Source organism: Lissotriton helveticus, chromosome 4_2, assembly GCF_964261635.1.
Source record: "Lissotriton helveticus chromosome 4_2, aLisHel1.1, whole genome shotgun sequence".
Taxonomy (NCBI): Eukaryota; Metazoa; Chordata; class Amphibia; order Caudata; family Salamandridae; genus Lissotriton; species Lissotriton helveticus.
This window is the reverse complement of record NC_136064.1, coordinates 146,077,620-146,097,268: the sequence shown is the minus strand read 5'-3', so window position 1 is coordinate 146,097,268 and position 19,649 is coordinate 146,077,620. Positions and strand designations below refer to the sequence as shown.

The 19,649-nt window shown below is 45.2% G+C and overlaps 1 pseudogene across 1 annotated transcript; it reads left to right on the top strand.

Moving 5' to 3' along the window:
* The first annotated feature begins 1,156 nt into the window (after positions 1 to 1,156).
* LOC144751993 (vomeronasal type-2 receptor 26-like) lies at positions 1,157 to 16,489 on the top strand (annotated as a pseudogene). Its single transcript, XR_013593991.1, has 4 exons — positions 1,157 to 1,252; positions 3,663 to 3,884; positions 11,260 to 11,383; positions 15,588 to 16,489. The product of XR_013593991.1 is annotated as a vomeronasal type-2 receptor 26-like (transcript).
* Positions 16,490 to 19,649: the final 3,160 nt, after the last annotated feature.

The following is a 19,649-nucleotide window of genomic DNA, read 5'->3' as shown; positions in this document are numbered from 1 at the left end:
GCAGGCAGCAACCATAGGTTGCACAGGACCCCAGAGCTCACTGGAGAGTGAGGACCAGTCCAGCAGGAGCAGCATCACTCCACCTATTCCCCAGGACAGACGATGGAGTGCGCGGCAGGGGAGAACAGCCGAGGACTCAGGGGAGGGCAATGGGTGAGGCAACACATTGCATCTTGACTCATGTCTGAGCAACATACTTGCACTGTGTGTTTAACATATGCAAGCAAATGGTGTAGAAAATAGAAACCTTCTCAGGGGTCCCACTGATACTTGGTCCTTTTAAACCAACAAAGAAGAAATTGGCACAGAAGCTGAAATATAAAAAGAACATCTTTATTAACCTCAAATGAGGGAGCGTACTTCACACAGAAGCCTTAGCAACTCAATGAGGCAGTCTGAGGAGTACAGAAAACAGAGTCCTTATATTTGCTTAGGGTTACATAGTCAGCATAAGACCATGGGGCAGTCCTGGCTCATGTAAGCATGCAAAATGACTAATATGGACCTGTAAGATCTGCTTGCTCAACAAAGTGGGAGGAGCTAACAGTTGCTAATTCTGGTGAACACATCCTGACATTTACAGACTAGAAACAGTTGCAAGGATAGCTGCAAGCTCAAGTGATCATGCGCGAAGGTGGAAGATAATAAATATAGTTCGTTTCTAGGCAGATTACAAGAGCAGTCAACACTGAGGGAGGACAGAGCACATGTCGGGCACGTGGCAGCACATGGCAAACATGATGGCTGCCAGAAATACAAAATGGCTTTCAGTTCATGCTAACAAATCCGTCCAATATTTAACAATGGGTCTCACATTATGTGCATGTCAGGCTGTGTGACTGATATGTTCCTGCACCCAAGGAAATAAAAAACACATTTTTGCACCAATCTGTAGCATTGTGTTATCATTACTCACCTTGAAATAGTTCTGTATTACCTCATCTTGTCTCTGGCGGCCGGCAGGTGCACCAACACCACCGGCGGGTCTGCATCATGGAGCTGGCCCCTTCTCATCTGATGAGTCGGAATCTGTGACCTTCACTGGAATGCCTTTCTTGGTGGCGATGCTGTGTATCATGGCACATGCAACCACGATCTTGCAGCATGTCTCTGGGGTGTACTGTAGGGCTCCTTCACTCTTATGTAGGCAGCGGAAATGGCTCTTAAGGATTTCAAATGTTCTCTCAATGTCTCAGCGGGTGGCTTTGTGGGAGCTGTTATACCTCCGCTCTCCAGCAGTGGCTGGATTCAGGTACGGAGTCAGGATGTATTTATGTTCAGCATACGCACAGTCACCTGCAGGGTGACAAGAATCAGGTTAAACACTGTCCTGCCACTTCTGACCTTTACTGATTGTGTGTTTGAAAGCCATGCATTTACTTAGAAGGTTTCCCTTACCAAACTCCCCATCTGTGAGTCGCTGGTTAATTCCACTGTGGCAAAAAATGAATGAGTTGTGTGTGTGGCTGGGTATTTAGAAACAATATCAATGATGACATGTTTGGCATTGCACACTACCTGTATGTTCAGGGAGTTATAGGATTTGCAGTTTCGGAGCACATACTCATTCTGTGAGGGGGAGATAGCGTCATGGGTCCCATCTATGCAGCCAATTACGTGGGGAAATTGGGATATCTGGTAGAACTCCTGCTTGGCCTGATGTAGTGCTTGCTTTGTGCTGGGGAATTGGATGTGGTGATGCAGCCTCTGTACCATTGCATCATGGAAAGCGTGAAAGAAGCATGACAGTGCACTCTGAGAGACCCCTCCTGCTGTGGCTATCACCCCTGAAAACTCCCTGACGACAGTAGATGTAGTGAGCACAAGACCTTTACATCGGTGGGAATGGCGTGTGCCCTACGTCCGGGGTGTTCTAGTATGGGTTTGAGCTCCTCTATTAAGTCCAAGATACTGTCTGCATCCAGCCTGTAGTTCACATGGATCTCCTCCACTGTCCTCTGGAACACGGTGATGCGCGCTCTGAAGTTCCTTTCCTGGCGGCTCCTTCTCTGTGCAGCAGCTCTGATTCATATCCTCCTGGCTATCACATGCAACCCAGCCATTGTGGAAAACCCCTGTGGCATTGCGGGCCTATTTAACCCCTTCCATGCTGATGACGGCCCGCAGCCATCATGCATCACGGTGGGCGTGTGCTGATGATGGCTGGGGGCCGTCATGAACCCACCCACTCTTCAAAACGGCAGCACAGGTGCAGAATTGCGACCGCGCCCAAGGGGTTAAATAGGTTGCACCTGGGTACCACCTGCTCAGAGTTGGTGGTAATTGTAATGTGCAAAATAAAGAATTTCGCAAAATCACAATTTGCGATTTTTTCTTGCATCTCATTTTGTGAATTCGCAGATTGCGAGCATTTTATTACCAAATATCACAAACGACGTGGCGCTGATTGCGAGTTTGCAAATTTATTAACAGATTCCATGCCTCGCAAAATTGGTAATCGCTAAATTTATGATTACAATATTTGCGCACCCGAACCCTTTCCTACATAGGAACACTCTGTTTTGCAATCGCAAATACCATTTTGCTGCGATTCCCAGTATTTGTGATCACAAAACAACTTCATACATATGGCCCTAAGTCCCTAGCCAGGCACAGGATGCTTACCTCCGGGGGGTCTTGAAGGACCAACTGTCTGGCAGAGAGGGGTACATTATTGTGAGTGGGGATCTGAACTTGGTGTGGGATATGGATTTAAACAGTAGCACAGCAACATACCAGGGTGCAGGTGATGCCTGCTCAACTTAAAAGAGATATTATGCATCCAGTATTGGTAGATGCATGGAGGCACAAACACCCAAACGTGTGACTACTCATTCTACTCTCATTTGCATGCCTCATACTCACACATTAACCACGTCTTCCTCACTCACTGCCTTCTTTGGATTTAGACACTGCAGCCAACTCAGATAATTCCATCTCAGACCATGTCCATGTGTAGTGGGTGTGGGCCAACACATGCTTCCACAAGAGGCCGCTGCACTGGTGCCTTTCCCCACACCTATTTTAGGACCGAGTGGATGTGGCAGAAATCTGTAAGGGCGGTGTAGATAATTCTGAACTCAACGGTCTGCCAGACACTCCCTTGAACACGCTTTGGTATTCGTTGAACGCGACCATATGTACAAAGGCGATATCTACTACTGCTAATACCTGGGAGCGCAAGTCTAGGTTGTTGGGGGAGGGCTTGTCAGCTGCGATCAAGGCTCTGGAGGAGGGGGATCATGTGGCCACCAAACGCGTATTGGCATCCTCCGTGGCCAATTGTAAGCGCATAGGACTAACTGGGCTGAGTGCTCTCTCTTAACCCTGAAGCAGAAATATCATGCTCATTAACTTAGTAAGCATCAATACACACATAGCCAAACTCTAGGACAAGGGTGTGACTTGGCCAGCCACTGAGAGTGACAAGCAAAGGGCATTCCACAATTACTACCAGATCCTATGTTCACAAGATGGCATTCTCCGGAGCCTGATTAATGCTTTCCTACAGGATTGTGATTAGGATCCCATTGACCCTAGACATGCAGAACTCTTTGCTGCTGCCATCACTCTGGAGGAGTTATGCCAGGCCGTTTGGGGCCCTCCCCCTTGATAAGGCACTGGGGCCTGTCTCTTAATAATGGTTGTTTCTCCATAACCAGGATTGCCTCATGGTGATCTTTAACTCCTTTACTCAGGACACCGGCCTCACTTCCACCGAGGCAGCAGCTGAGGTTGTGCTCACCCTCAAGCACACAAAAGAACCTGCATGCAGCTCCTCCTATCATCCCATTCCTCTCCTCAACATGTTTGCAAACATTTTTACAAAGATTGTGTTCACTAAGTTAGAGAAGTTCCTGCCTGGCTTTACTAACCCTGACCAGGTGGGATTCATCTGTAATCACAAAAACAGAAAACGGTGTGAAATCCCAAGGCTCAAACTTCCTACGCTCTTTTAGAGATACCTTGAGGAGGAGGTGCCTTGACCTACTTCCTACTCCTGGTCGCTAGAGCAGTTCCAAGAATTGGACGAGGACGGCTCACTCACGTAATGTGACGCACTTCATCATTTGCAGCCTCGTCCCTTGCCGGTACCATGGTACTACCAGGGCGGACTCAACCTCAGGTTGGGGCTTACCTGAGGGAGTTCTTAGATATCTCTTAGCTGGACAGCACTCCGCTCCAGTTGAATAGTTCAAAATATCTTGGGATAAACCAGAAAAATGACCTTTACTCTGGTGGTATCCCAGAAATATTAGAAAGTAACTGTGGGCGTAACCACATGAGGCATACACTAGTTTTATGGCCAATATGTGTCTCTTTGTATCCGTAGATACATGCCAGCATATTTCTGCCATTTGTTGGTCTATTTACCTATGGCATTCACCAGAGCCCAGTCTAAGAGTCCCTATCCTGCAGTCTGTGCAGAGTACCCAAAGACAATGAAAAGAATATTTGTATCAAGAGGACCTGCCTCTCGTTTTCAGGAATGTTTCCGTTAAGTAAACAACTTGAAAATACAAAAGGGAAAAAGAGGGGTTAGAATAGAGAAAGGGAGAAGAAGCTGGCAAGTCATTATATATCTGTTTTTTATGTGGAAAACGCCTCATTTAGTGGACTCTCCGAAGGGGAGCCAAATATTTGTACACCCCGTAGAATCATTGTGTTTAAAAACGTTAGTGCAAACAGTCCTTCCAACAAACGTGATTGGGAAACTCTGAAATCTTATTCATTGACACGACACGCATATGTGACATTAAAAAACATGTGAAGACACCAGAAATGAATGTACCTAGTTTTGTTGTGCTAAAAACCTCATAGTCTGTTCTGGGCAGGTATCCCCTGTGGTCACACTCTAACAGTAGGGTTACATAAATTTGTTTTAAGGTTAGGCATATGCAGAGTGAGAGAATAATAACTTTACCAATAAATGCCCCCTTCTTCCATTGAGATCAATATGTTTCCTGTGCCTACACCCAATGTTGTTATCTATTATCATCTATTCACACATACTTCGTCAAGGTAGAAAACCCACTTCTTGTCCTACCGTGCCCCTTTGAACAACCAACTAGAGGAAGCTTCATGCCGGCAGACGCTTCCTTATGAACCACCCCTCAGGAGGGCATTGTACGAGCAGTTGATTTGTTCCACCTGTTGCTCGAGGCAGGAGGTGGGTAGGGTAAAAGGTAAAATGCTACATGGCTTGAGATAATTATCGCTATCCTTTGTGGTTGATGCCCATAGCCGCTTACCCGGTTAGCGGTTTCTATCACTGTATAGTGACTGGGAAGCGTGTACTGTGCAATTCAGCTCTCCATTGGACCCTCACGTTAGGAGTGGGAGAGGCATCGACTGCGTGCTGCACGTGTGTACGAGCACCAACCATGTTCACAGCTCTTGTGGTATGCCCTGACGTGTACTGACGTGGGCAGACGTTCTGCAGCACATTGTGATCATGCCTCTTTGTTTGTGATTCATTGCTCATTGTTAAGAGATAGCTCTACGGCCTTCTGGGACATGTAGTCACCATGCACCCATTTTTGGTCCTTGATGATGATCTTACAATTAAAAAAATAAAAAATAAAATAGAGAAACTAACTGTAAGTATCCTGTAATGTGACTTTCACCATCCTGATATAGACGTTGTAATATTATTGTTGTAAATAGAAGCCTTGAGCCGGGTGTTTTATTATGGTTTCTTTATTAAAGATAGTTGCAAGTCAAGTCTTCAAGATGGTAATAATGAAAGACCCACTAGGAGTGACCTCCTTGTCACTCAGCCTGCCTGATGCCAACTGCCGGTTGAGCCCAGGCTAAGCCCCCAACACTCCATGATGTCACCAAACATTCTAGTGGTGACATCATGTGAGTCACAGTGAAATCCCATGAGGAGAAAAGAGACAGGCTAAATATAACAATTATCCATACGATATGTACCTATATTTAACTCCTCAATCTGATTCTTGCTCGGTATCGGCCCACTGTTAGAGATTGTCATCTGTGTTATTTATTTATTTGAAGGTTTTATATAGCGCTGGCTCCACCCGGGGGTATCAGAGCGCTTTACATTGGAATGACAATAGTACAATGAACACAAACAGTGGTATCCAAATGAAGCATTTAGAACATGGTGGACTGAGAGAACACATTGAGTAATACAGCTTGAATCAATAAAAAGTGCTAAGAAGTAGCTATTTACAAAACAACACTTGAATAAGGATTGGATTGATTGATTGATATAAAGGAGGTAGACTTATTATTTTGTGAAGAAGTCAGGTTTGGGGGAGAGAGAAAAAGTGGGGAGGGGAAGTGTTTGCAAAGAGGTGGAAGGGGAAGAAAAAGTTGAAGAGGGGTAGGGAAGGGGGTGAATAGGCGAGGTCGACATAGGCAGAATGAACAGAGGGGAGGAGGCAAGGGTTTCAAAGGGAAGGGAGAGTGTATCCAGTATGATATTAGAAATATTAAGGACACCAGTATTTGCTGAAAAGGTGCATTGTAAGGTCTTTTTTTAAACTGGCATGAATGGGGGTTGAGTTGTAGCTCTTTCAGGAGGGTATTCAAGATGCTGGTAGCCTTACCAGAGAAGGAGCGAGATTGTGTGGCTTTCTTTTTAACAGAGGGGGTACGAGGAGGAAAGAGTTGGTACTTCTCATCGGTCAGGTACTACCCGCTTTATTGAGTTTGTTTGAGAGGTACGGCGGGGTCTTTTGATGAAGGGCTTAGTACGTAATGCTGGCTATTTTAAACGAGGATCTGCCTTCGATAGGAAGCCATTTATTGGCCTTAAGCGCAGGCGAGATGTGGTCAGAGCACTTGCAATCAGTTGTAAGCCTGGCCGCTAGGTTGAGAACAGATTTGAGGGGGGCAAGGTGAACTTTGGGAAATCCAGAAAGTAGGGCACTGCCATAGTCAAATTTCAAGAGGACTAGAGATTGGACAACAGATTTGAAATCTTCCGCCGGAATGAAAAGTTTGATTTTTTGGAATGTGAAAAGTGCTCCTTTTGCTGAGTTTTTTGTATGGGAATTGAGTGTTAACTTACTGTCAATGATAATGCCAAGGGATTTTACTGATTCGGATAAGGAGAGTGAAGAGTTTAGAGCACTAAGGCCGGTGATCCATGTTTGGACGGGGAGTGCGTTCTTTTTAGGAGAGAAAAGAATGATCTCAGTTTGAATTTGAGATGGTTGGAGTAGAAAAAGGATTGTATATTTTAGCAAAGAAAACTAGGGCTTTTGCAGCGCATCACTTATCATTGTTCAGTCTTGATTACGTGTATCACATCTGTGGGTATAAGCAACACCCTACTACAGTTAGAGACAATTCAACAATAGTAGTCAGAACGGGAATCCAGAAAGATCAGTCTTCTTGCTGTTCAGTAGCCTTTATTAGTATTACAAAGCAAGTCACTGGGTCGCTCACCTGGTGCAAAAATCCCAGCACTACGGTATTCTGGCATGCCACCTTTTGCTTGATGTGGAGAAGGAATTTGACCGGGTGAGTTGGTCTTTTCTGACCACAGTCCTGGACAAGATTGGGCTGGGGCCCGGTATGATCGGCAAGCATTAATGGACAGTATATACCACAAATCCACATCTCCAGGAGACACCCGACAAGGGTCCTGCTATCACCCTACTTTTTTGCCTTAGTGGTTGAGCCCTTGGTTATTACTGGGTGGCAGATGGCAGATATAGTTGGCATCCCTTTTGGCGGCCAAGCACACGAGTTCAGTCTTTTTGCAGAGAACCTTTTACTTACCATTACCCAAGCAGAGACCTTCCTGATGATGATCATTGACTGCTTGTCCACCTTGAAGCAGTCTCTGGACTTAAATTCAACATGACAAAATCCTTTGTGCTTAAATTTACCAAACCCCAGAAGGCTCTGCCTGCGTTTCAAGAGTTAGTGCTGTTTTAGTGGGCCCTGGGCGGCCCACTTACTTTAGATCTCTGAATGGGTGACTCCCAAGAGTTACAATCACTGGTATGGACTGGTTGGTGACCTGTTGCACTTATGGAATCTAACTTGGCATCCTAAGTATGCTCAACCATGTAGTGTCTACTTGGCCACTCGCACTCAAATGGTTTGGGTGATCTGAGATAAGACAGCACTCCAGAGAGGCCTTGCTACTTTCCCCACCCCTGTTCCACATAACCCAGAGTTCACCATCGCACTAAGCTCCCACGTGTTTCCAGCTGGGAAGCCAGGAAATGTAGAAAACTAAGGATTATATTTGTGAGTGGCACACTTAAGTCATTAGAGCACTGGAATGTGGAATTCAATCTCCCCCAATTTGCACGGATGCAGTTCTACCAAGTGTGCCACTGGGCACTGCACCCCTCCAATCACCAAGGGGACATTTGGAACTACGCTTGCAAAAAAGCTTGGTAGTACCTATATTGGCTCTAACAGCCTGAACACTTGACGTTCTACAGCATGCTACAACCCTTTCTGCACACGTCCACCAAGCTAGATATCAAAATAACATCTCAGAGGGCATCACAGGCAAACAGTGGGAGACAGTGTGGTGTGCTAGAGACAGTGTGGCGTGCTAGAGACAGGGTGGCGTGCTAGAGACAGGGTGGCGTGCGAGAGACAGGGTGGCGTGCTAGAGACAGGGTGGCGTGCTAGAGACAGTGTGGCATGCTAGAGACAGGGTGGCATGCTAGAGATAGTGTGGCGTGCTAGAGACAGGGTGGCATGCTAGAGACAGGGTGGCATGCTAGAGACAGGGTGGCGTGCTAGAGACAGGGTGGCGTGATAGCCCCAAAACATACAGAACTTTTTCCCAATGGGATGCAGCCTCTAAACTGATGGTTCAGTGATATTAAACATTGTTCTGTCTCCACACCATGTATCCTTCGATGCCCCCCTCTGTTGGGGATGTGGAACGGAGAGGACAGTTCTGTCACATTCTGATATCCTGTTCCCTTTTAGCTACAGATTGGAAGGAGATCTTGGGGCACTTTAATGATGTAGTGGGATATTACATCACTTATACACATACCACCTTTATGTTGGGCGTCCAGAACCGTCCAGACCTGGTCCCTGAAAGCCATGACACATGCAGACTGATGACTGATTGTTTTTACACTAATGCTGCCCAACAGCTCTTCACACTGATTTGAAAGCAGTTCTTGCACCCCTGTCACCCTATAGAACCAATGACTGCCATATGATGGAGATGGAACAACTCTCCCACAATCTGGACCACACTGCTGCCAAGTTCTTAAGTTGTTGGCACCCCTTACTCACATATCTTAGTTGCCTGCCCTACACCCTCAGAGTTTAAAACACTGAATATTTTTGGTCCAACACTCCTCCCCTCAGAGTCATGCTGAGTTCTTGGGCTGTGCCTCAGACATCTCCCCCTTGTGCCTGGGGTTCATTCACCTGACTGGTGCTGCTCTGGGTCTGAGGGATTCTGAAGGTGTGTATTGACTTGATGTGCTGACCTCTGTTATTATTTGTTTTGTTTATTCTTTGGCATGTCTCATTCAAAAGCATCCAATGGGTTGGCTTGCTTGCTGCTCCTTCATGCTGTTACGTGTCCTCCTAACCATGTTGCATCAGACTTGCTTTGCTTGATGTGCACTTGCGCTTTCTCCCTGCCATGTCTTCTTTTGTATTGAAGACATCACGTAAAAGAGAAAGAAACTTGAAGGCAGATGAGATTAAATAAAGTGCTCAGTAGTGTACAGCATGGATTGGTTTTAGGACAAAGGTCCTCGTATGTGTGTGTTAATGTGTTATTTGCATGTCTGCAAGTCTGGGTGTGAGGATTGAGTGTATGGATGAGTGGGCAACTGGCAAGGATTGGGGATAACTCACTTGAGACGTGTTAGGCTTCAGCAATCATTGAAGTAAAAATTGTTAGAAATACGAGATAGCCAACAAGGGGCAACAAGGAGCGAAGGAGGAGGAAGCACCCCCGGGGTCACTGGGGTCAATGTGTGCTCTGCCTGCCACGATCCAGCAAGGCCTCTGCTATCCACCTCCCATCTGCCCCTTGCAAGCTGGAATCTCTCTACGACTATCATTGCACCTCTTCTCCATAAATAAAGAACAGAGAGAGTAGACATGAGAAAGTGGAATCTAAGTAATATGCAATAATTAACCTTAATCTTGAGTCTATCAGGTGTGTCTGTTTCCTTTATCCTACAGAATGGTGCACTCCGGGACCCACAGGACCTAATTTACAAAGGTAAACCCACACCTTTGCGTAAGTATGGCATTTTATGGTGTTCATAAACAATGTTTGCAACTTTACAAATGGTATTTTTACAACTGTGGAGACTATGCAGTAATGGCAGAGTCGCCCCTAGTGGACCGAGACTCTACTCTTCAGAGTCCGCCATCAAGCAGACGACTCCACGCAGGAAAAAACAAGACAGGCAGAGCTAGGAGACTCTGGACATTGATGCTGATTCCAAAACTATATTTCAGATATATTTTGTAATATTAAAAAAAGTTGCAGAAAGTACTATTCACTAATGTAGCAGGCAAAGTTCTATAACAACAACCATTAGTGGATCCCTGTGTGTTCTCTTCCATGTAATCACTTTCACTCTGAGTGTAAGCCCTTTTAACCCAGGAAAGTGTGATACATTAGTATGTGTAAATGAAACTCTAGCAACAGCATCTATGTGCAGAACATTTCTCTTTCTCCTACCTTTTGTAAATTGATGTAAATTGATACTTGTATAGCGCACTACTCACCCACAAGGGTCTCAAGGCGCTTGTACGAATACCGCTGTGGAACCCATCCTGGCTTTCCCTGTGAGGTGTCCACTCCTGGGCACCCCCAAGGTGGAGGCCAGGCATCCTTAGCGTTGTGGGGGCCGTTGTGGAGATTAAGCAAGCTATTGCCCAGAGTTGCAGAGTGGGATTCCATGATTGGAATAGGTACCGAGGCAAGAATTATCAGGTCCGTGGAATTTTTGAGCTCAAGACCCGCCGAGGCGGGGAATTGAACATTGGTCCCGGGCTAGACCTCTGCATCAGGGTCTGCAGCTCTAATCATTGAGCCACACCTTTTACCTAACCTTTGGTTATAATCGGGAGGACGTGATACAGTGGGGTACGGCATGGTTTGGATTGTTATGGTGTGGTATGGAACAGTACAGTTTGCTATGGCATGGTTCAACACCCTCTAGTATCCTTATGTAGCACCAAGCCATGTGTCCTTCTATGTCATTTATTTTTCATCACATGAGTAATGGTTTTAGTTCCTCACTCTGTATCTGTTCCTTTCCCCAGGCTCCCAGCTCCTTCTGCAGTGAGAGCTGCCTCCCTGGGTTCAGACAGTCTGTGAGGAAAGGCTGGCCTGTCTGCTGCTTTGACTGTGTTCCCTGCTCTGCTGGTGAGATTTCAAATGAGACCGGTGAGTACCCTTTAAGTCTGAGGTGCTTACATCACGAAACCATGGACCGCATATCTATTGATTTCAAGACTCCGCGGGTACATGGAGGTAACATTAATATTGGCCAGGCTGCCGTATCTATGGAAGTATTAGCCAGAGCCCTTAAAGAACATTTTCAAGATGTCCCCTTGTTATGGAGAGATTGTCCATTCACCAAAGGGATGCAGTTATCACTATGGCCTCTTTGGAGTGGGTACCCTTGTATTCCAGAGTAAGGGCAATAATGCACTGTATGAATCCAAATAAGGCGCCCCCTGTCTTTTCCCCAGTGCTGGTGCACAATGAACTGCCTAGCTCCAACACTGGCATCCGTTCACCATGGTGTAAGGGAATCTCTGTTGCACGCAGGGTTGAGGACTGCAGCACACAGAGAAAGAGTGAAAAACTTAGAGAAATAAAAACATCTCTCCTCGTTGTGCCTCACTTGGGGATGAGCAAGTTTTGGGCAATCCCAGGTCCACCACTTCTAGTAAATCTTGGATTGCATCAAAAGACTTGGATGTTCCATTGAAACAACCACTGAACACCCATGGAATGTCTCCCAGGGTCAGAATAACTCAAAGCAGACATTTGCACTGCGTTTATTTTCTCAAGATTCATGAAGCCACTCTGGGCCACTCAAGCTGGTTTTGTGTGGCTTTTGAAATATCATTTGAGCTTACGTCACTCTTGCACCACATTGCGGGGTGCAGAGCGATGCAAATTCCTTCATTATTATGCCCTTGTGTGTTGTTCCTCATCAGTCACATAGTGTAAGGAGTGCCATTAATGTCATTGGGCCTGATTCACAGAACTAACGTAAGATAAAATCCTAAACTTACTGCTTTTGGTATTCACAGAAGGCATTTAGTATTAGTAAAGTTAGGATTTTGTTTTAAGTCTGTCTTAACTCTGTCTTAAGTCTTTCTTAAGTCTGTCTTAAGTCTATCCTAAGTTTGTCTAAGTCTCTCTTAACCCCTTCCATGCTAGTCCGTTTCCGCCACTGTGCGGTAAACAAACGAACAGGGCGGGCCGTGATGAACCCCTGCCGTCATCAGCACACGAGCGCTGTGGAGCGTGACGGCTGTGGTTCGTCACCAGCATGGAAGGGGTTAAGTCTGTCTTAAGTCTGTCGTAAGTCAAACTTAAGACAAAATCCTAACTTTACTACTACTAGATGCCCTCTGTGAATACCAAAAGTAGTAAGTTTAGGATTTTATCTTAAGTTCGTTCTGTGAATCGGGCCCATTGTGAGGGGGATGAACCAAAAATGAAAGCAAGTTGGTTCTACGTGTTTTGTACCATGGTTGCCCCAATAACATTGATTCAGAGTTTTAAAGAGTGTTACCACCTCTTGACCTGATTTATTTCAGTACCTTGGATAACGGGACCACAAGGAGCCGGTCTTTGTGTGCGATGCAGCTCATTTGAAATAATCATCTCACTTCAATAGGAAGCCATGGGTTGATGTGACCGAAGTGTTTCACTCCTGTAATAGGTCTTGTTGTTCTTCTCAGATCCATGTCTGACTTGTGAGTGCCTGTGAGTGGAGCACTTCTATAGACAAGCCTTGACATGAGCACCTCATCTAAGATATTCTTTATGGTTTCATCCATGTTGTCTGCAACATGAGACATATTCAAATTCTTATTTGGGATTTGCAGACTAGATGATATGTTCACTGCCAACATAAGCAAATTGTGTTGTTAGTTGAATAGGGTGTGAGCTCCGGTCAAGCAACATCCACAAAAAAGAGTCAGGCTTAACATAGAGGCACTGTGTAATGTATTTATGCAGTACACAAACAGTAATAAAGTGAAAACACAACACAAGAAACATCCCAAATAAATTTAGAACAATGGAGAAAGTTGTTATACCTTTTTTGACATCAACATGACAAGAAACAATCATTAGACTCGGATTTATGAATTTTTGGACTTCTGAGTGAAATTTAGCCCCTATAACCTCAGACATCTCTTTGGGTGAGACTTCGTCAATCAATCAATCAAACCACTTTGTTCGATTAATTAAAATCATTAAAGTACATTCAAAACACAAAAGACAAAACACCAATGTTATCTTACAATATGAATGGGCGACATAAAAAAGTTTAAAATTCCTACACAAAATCTATGATTAATTTATACTTAGAAAAAATATATCAGGTAAAAACAGTTACAATAAGATAAAATTCAGAAAAATGCATGTTTCAATCATCATACCAAATCTTTTTCCTAAGGCAGACAGCAGCAACAAGAAAACTGGCAAGATTAAAAATATTCCAGGTATTATCTAACAATTGAAGGTACATTAGAGCTGGTCTGACCTGTAAAAAGCCCTTTCCCCTCTGGAGCAGAGATAAAAACCTCTTCCTAATGTCAATATAAAAATCACAAAACTTAATAAAGTGCATAGTGTCCTGAGGTGAAAAATTGTCGCAGTGACACGGGGCTATATCTTCTGGTTTACACCAACTGAGGACATTACCCAAGGAAAAGTGAATTAAGTTGAATCGAAACCTAGTCAGAAGCCAGCGATGAAAAGGCTTAGTCACAATTCTCAGATAGAGCTATATTGACGGTAAGGAGATTATTGAATAATGAGCCCTGACCAAAGGTCTCCTGATCCTCCCGTTCCAGCCTCAATATATTCAACAACTGTGATTTCACCCACTTTACATCAATTTTTTTTAACCCTTCTGGGGCATTATAGATATCAGGGCACCCTAATTTAATGAACATACCCTTAACGTACAACAACCAGTGGATACTGCTGGCTTTATCTAAGGCAACACATTCCCTTAGAATCAGATGGTTCAAAGTTAGCTCTGGATTGAGCCAAGTTTTCATCCAGCAGACCAAGGGAGCCAATCTCACCAGATCAGTCACATACCCCATCCCCAGTTTCTGATCAATGGCATAAGTTGGGGTGATTGGGGGACAGACAAAAGGGAACGTAAAAATTAGATTTCTGCCAACTGAACCCCTGCCAGATGCTTATTACCCCAAATGGCAGCGCCACACGTAGCAATAGCCACACATTTAGACCTATAGATGGCAAATAATGCCTCAAAAGGCCTGGCTCCCAATCGGTGCCAGAAGCCCAGTAGAGCTGACGACGATCTCCACTACTGCATTCTTTTTAACTTTAAATTGGGGACCCAAGAGCATCTGTTGTCGATTAAAACCCCCAAGTATGTAAAAGCAGTCACTCTAGTCATTGGCGAGCAAAAATACCATGGAGGTGCGGGAGAAAAGCAGACAGGGGAGATAGCTGGAAAACACATGGACTTTCAATTAGTCCTGAACCAAAATGGAGTGAAAGTGACCCAATTAAAGGGCGGTAAAGTAGCTATTCTCCATGGAAGAAACACATACAAGATTGAGAAATAGGAACACAAATAAGAAGCAGTCAAAATACTTTGATAGTAAAGCCAATTAATGGTAAGCAATGGTTGGGCTGCAAAGCTCAGTCTGTTCTTGTTAAGTTCATAATATATGTTTGCAACTGGATAGCTTGCACTGTCTGATAGGCTCAAACCGAAAGTAAGAAAAAGGCTTACTGAAAGCAAACGGGAGGTGTGAGGCACTATGTCAAGAAGCATTCTGAAGGCAAGCAAGCAATGCCCAGAGATCTGGACTGTCTTCAAACTAGCAGGCTTTGTTTAGCCCAGAGAAGGTGTGCAGAGAAAGGTATAAGGAGAACAAGGGTACATCCATTCACCACAACAGTGCATCACAGGGTATTTTCAAAGGTGTGGTAAGTTTTTATAGATTAGTAATATTTTTCACCTTACTAATGCATGTCTGTACTAAAGCTTGAATTATTATTGTACTCAGTACTTTAAAAAAAAAAAAATATAGACTGAGATAACATATAATATTCATTATTGGATATATATTGTTGTAGTCAATGACTCAGTTTTGGCCAGGAACTGTTTCACATAAAATCACCCTAAAAGCATGTCTTGTAGGTCTGTGGCTCTCCAGGCCGAACCTCCTTTTTAAAGTAGCTATCATTAGGGAGGCTAATGAGACATCTTTCTTTGTCCCCCAAGGGGACACATGCAAAGGCAACTAAAGGGCGATTTTTGTGTCACAAAGGCTGCAGTTTCTCCCTAATATCCATTTGAGACTTCCTAAGTACAGTTATTGTACTCACTAACCGACTCTCTTCTTTTTCTCAGATTCCCGTGACTGCTGGCCTTGTTCTGAAGACCACTGGCCCAATGAAGAGCGAACCCGATGTGATCTAACAACTGTCGAGTTCCTTTCCCTTGAGGAGCCTTTGGGAATCACACTTTTATGCCTCACCAGCCTCCTCTTCCTACTCACCCTTCTTGTTCTCTGCATCTTCAAGAAGTACCAGGACACACCAATTGTCAAAGCAAACAATCAAGTACTCAGCTATGCGCTTCTCATCGCCCTCATGCTCTGCTTCCTCTCTCCCTTCTGCTTCATTGGCCATCCCATGAAGGCCACCTGCATGATCCGTCAAAACTTATTTGGAATTATCTTTTCCATCAGCATTTCCACCATTCTGGCCAAGACCATCACTGTGATTATAGCGTTCAATGCTCGCGATCCCACCAGCCGTTCCTCAAGGTGGCTTGGGGCCAGAATGCCCAGTGCAGTGGTCCTTCTGTGTTCATTTGCTCCAGTCCTGATTTGCACAGTCTGGCTGCTTCTTGATCCTCCGTTCCCAGTGAAGATACAGATGGGAGACACCACCATCCTCCAGTGTGACGAGGGCTCTGTTCTCTTCTTCTATCTGATGTTGGGATATTTGGGCTTGTTGGCCAGTGTCAGTTTTGTGGTTGCATTTTATGCTCGTAATTTGCCTCAGAGTTTTAATGAGGCCAAGTTTCTTACCTTCAGTATGCTTGTGTTTCTGGCTGTCTGGACATCTTTCATCCCAGCGTAACTCAGCACAAATGGAAAATATTTGGTGGCCGTCGAGATCTTTGCCATCTTGTCTTCAAGTGCAGGACTATTGGGTTGTATCTTCATTCCTAAATGTTACATCATCATTTGGAGGCCAGATATGAACACAAAACAGAACTTAATGCAAAAGTCCGTTTCCAAATGACCAAAAATAAATTTTCGAATGATGTATAAAATATTCTATTCGTATAACCTCTCTTGTTAATGTTAATGTTAATGTTAAAAGAGCTTGTTAAGCGCGCTAACACCGATTGGTTTCATGGCACTATAGAGAGACAGAGAGCAGGTCCGGAGGGTTTTAGATGTGTGCTTGAGTTAGAGATAAGCTTGTTTATAGAGCCAGGTCTTAAGTGCTCTTCTGAATGTCATGAGGTCCGGACAAGTCCGGATCTCAAGAGGAAAGGAATTCCACAGACGAGGGGCCAGTGCCGCAAATCGACAGCCACCAGTGCGCTTATGTTTGATGGAAGGTGTATGTAGAAGGCCAGGAGGGGCTGAGCCCAAATTGCGGGAAGGGGTATGCCTCATTATAAGTTTTTCAATGAATTTGGGACTTTTACAGTGAAGGGATTTGAAAATCATGCAGCCTGTTTTGAAGGAGCAACACTGGGCCATGGGGAGCCAATGGAGTTTCGTATGCAGTGAGGTGGCAGATTGCCATCTAGGTTGGCTCAGAATCAGTCTGGCTGCATAGTTTTGCACCATCTGAAGTCATTTCAGCAAGTAGAGAGGTATGCCCAGGTAGATAGAATTTGCATAGTCCAGGTGGGACAGCATCGTGGCTATCACCACCTGGGTGATGGCCTCCGATGTTAGAAGTGTTGAACCTTCCTAATTTTCCTAAGTTGGAAAAAACACTTGGAGACCACCTGGCCCACTTGAGTTTTCAGTGAGAGATCACTATTTAAGGTGACTCCGAGTGTCTTTGCTGAAGAAGTGGGAGATGGAGCGGGCCCCAGTATTTGACACTGTCCCCTGTGAGTACCAGCTCAGTCTTACCCGGGTTCAATTTCAGATGATTTTGCTCCATCCAGGCTTGGAAGAACCTCATGGTCGACTGAAAACTGGAGATGGAGATATCAGAATTGTGTATTGTAAAAAGCAGTTGCAGGTCGTCTGCATAATTGAAGACCGTCACTTGTCTATCTCTGAGGGCCTGGATTAAGGGAAAAATATAGAGATTGAACAAGTGAGGAGACAGGGAGGAGCCCTGTGGGACGCCACAAGTAATAGTCTGTTTAGGGGCAACCAGATCTCCAAGACGGACTGCTTGGGATCTGTTCTCCAGAAAAGATTTCAGCCAGCTGACCGCTGTGCCCTGGACGCCGGCCTGGATGACACGGTCGATCAGAATGGTGTGGTCGACCGTGTCAAATGCGTCCGAAAGATCCAGAAGCACCAAGGCCTGGCGAGAGCGGTTGTCTGCACAGTCACGGAGAGTATCTAGAACTGTGAGTACCACCGCCCCTGTTGAATGGGCAGGCCGGAACCCTGCCTGATGGGGCTTGAGGTAATTTGATTCCTCCAGAAAGTTGGACAGACATCTGGCTACGTGGGCCTCCATCACCTTTGCTAAGGAAGGGAGCAGGGAAATAGGGCGGTAGTTTGCCTTACATGTTGGATCAGCCCCAGGTCTCTTCAGAAGCGGCACTACCGTCGCTTCCTTAAATGCTAGTGGCACTTGTCCCGATGTTAAGGAATCGTTCAGGAGGGTGCAGGCGAGGTCAGGGAGAGCAGAGAAGCAGTCTTTTAGAACATGGGGGGGCAACTGTCTGAGGGGGCACCAGATTTAACTCTTACTAGAAGCTCTTGGAATTGCTCTAGGGTGATAGGAGGGAAACTACTAAGAATGCCGTTGTTATTGGCAGTAGCCGTTGCAGAAATAATAGGATTGGGGGATTGTGAGATACTCGCTTTAATATCCGAGATTTTCTCAATGAAATAGACATTGAGTGAGTCACATACGGTCTGGGTAGGAGTTCAGGGTGGGGCGTACACTGTCTAAGTTAGTTAACTCATTCAGTGTAGAAAAGATGTCCTTTGATCTGTTAGTCGAGTTGAGGATACGGGACGAGAAATAGGCTGCTTTGGTAGATAAAATGGCGTTCATATATCCCTTCCTAGCAGAAGTAAATCCTATCTTTAGGTCAGGGGAATAGAAGCGGCGCCATTGTCGCTCCATTTGGCGCAAGGCCAGTTTCTTTGCTTTCAACTCGGACAAGAACCATCGCTGGGCATGTGCACACCGAGCCAATTTGACTTTCTTGTAGGGGGCGTGTGCATCACTTGCTGCTTGCAGCCAGCCAGGAAGGTTAGATTCATGTAAATTAATGTCTGGGTGGGGAGGTAGGATAGTGTTAGTGAGTGTCCGTAGGAAGTCTGATCTATCTAATGTATTCCAATTCCTCGCCCAGCCTCCGGCTGCTGTGGTAGTTGTCTTGGTGGTGGAGTAGACAAGATTAAATTTGAGTAGGAGATGGTCAGACCATAGGCAAGGGATGGTTGCCGGGGTTGTGACCAGCAAAATGTTGGTCCAGACATGGTCTAAGATATGGCCCTTGCGGTGGGTTGGCAAGGTGACCTGCTGAGAGAAATTCAGGTTGTTCATCAGAGTGCGGGCCTCCCAAGGGGTCGTTGAACCAGTAGTTAAAATTACCTACCAGGAAGACCCTGGCATGGTCCATAGCCAAGTTTGCAATTTGCTCGCTGAGCACGAGAGGAAAGAGTGGCATAGATTTTGGTGGTCTGTACAAGAGAACCCACGCGATAGTTACATGGGAGATGTTGAGTTTTAACACCAGGTTATCTGTTTCCGGGAGGTTTAGACAAGTGAGGGCATTGACTTTAGGAGTGGAGCGGATGATAGCCGCAACCCCCCCCCACCGGGTTTGCCCGTAATGCGGTCAGCATGTATGATATAGTAGTCAGGAGGAAGTGCTGCTATTATATCAGGGGCCGAGTCCGGTGTCATCCAGGTCTCAGTAAGTAAAAGAATATCGGGTTTGTCAGTTGCTAACAGAAGAAAACTGTCAAGCTGATGTTTCACCAGGCAACGGGTGTTTAGGTAAAGAATGGCATGTCTGCAGCAGACAGGATCAACATGGCAGTTCAGTCTGGTGGCTCAGGGGACTAATGCTGTTGGGCATGGCATTTCTGCAGGGTCGCCCGCAAACTTTGTGCCTTCTTCTTCCACTTTTTGCTGAATTCATATTTGTTGGCTTTAGGACTGTGTGCACTTTACTTCTCTTCTAAACAGTGCTAAATTGCTTGTACTCTCTCCTTAATTACTAACAGTGGCTAATCTA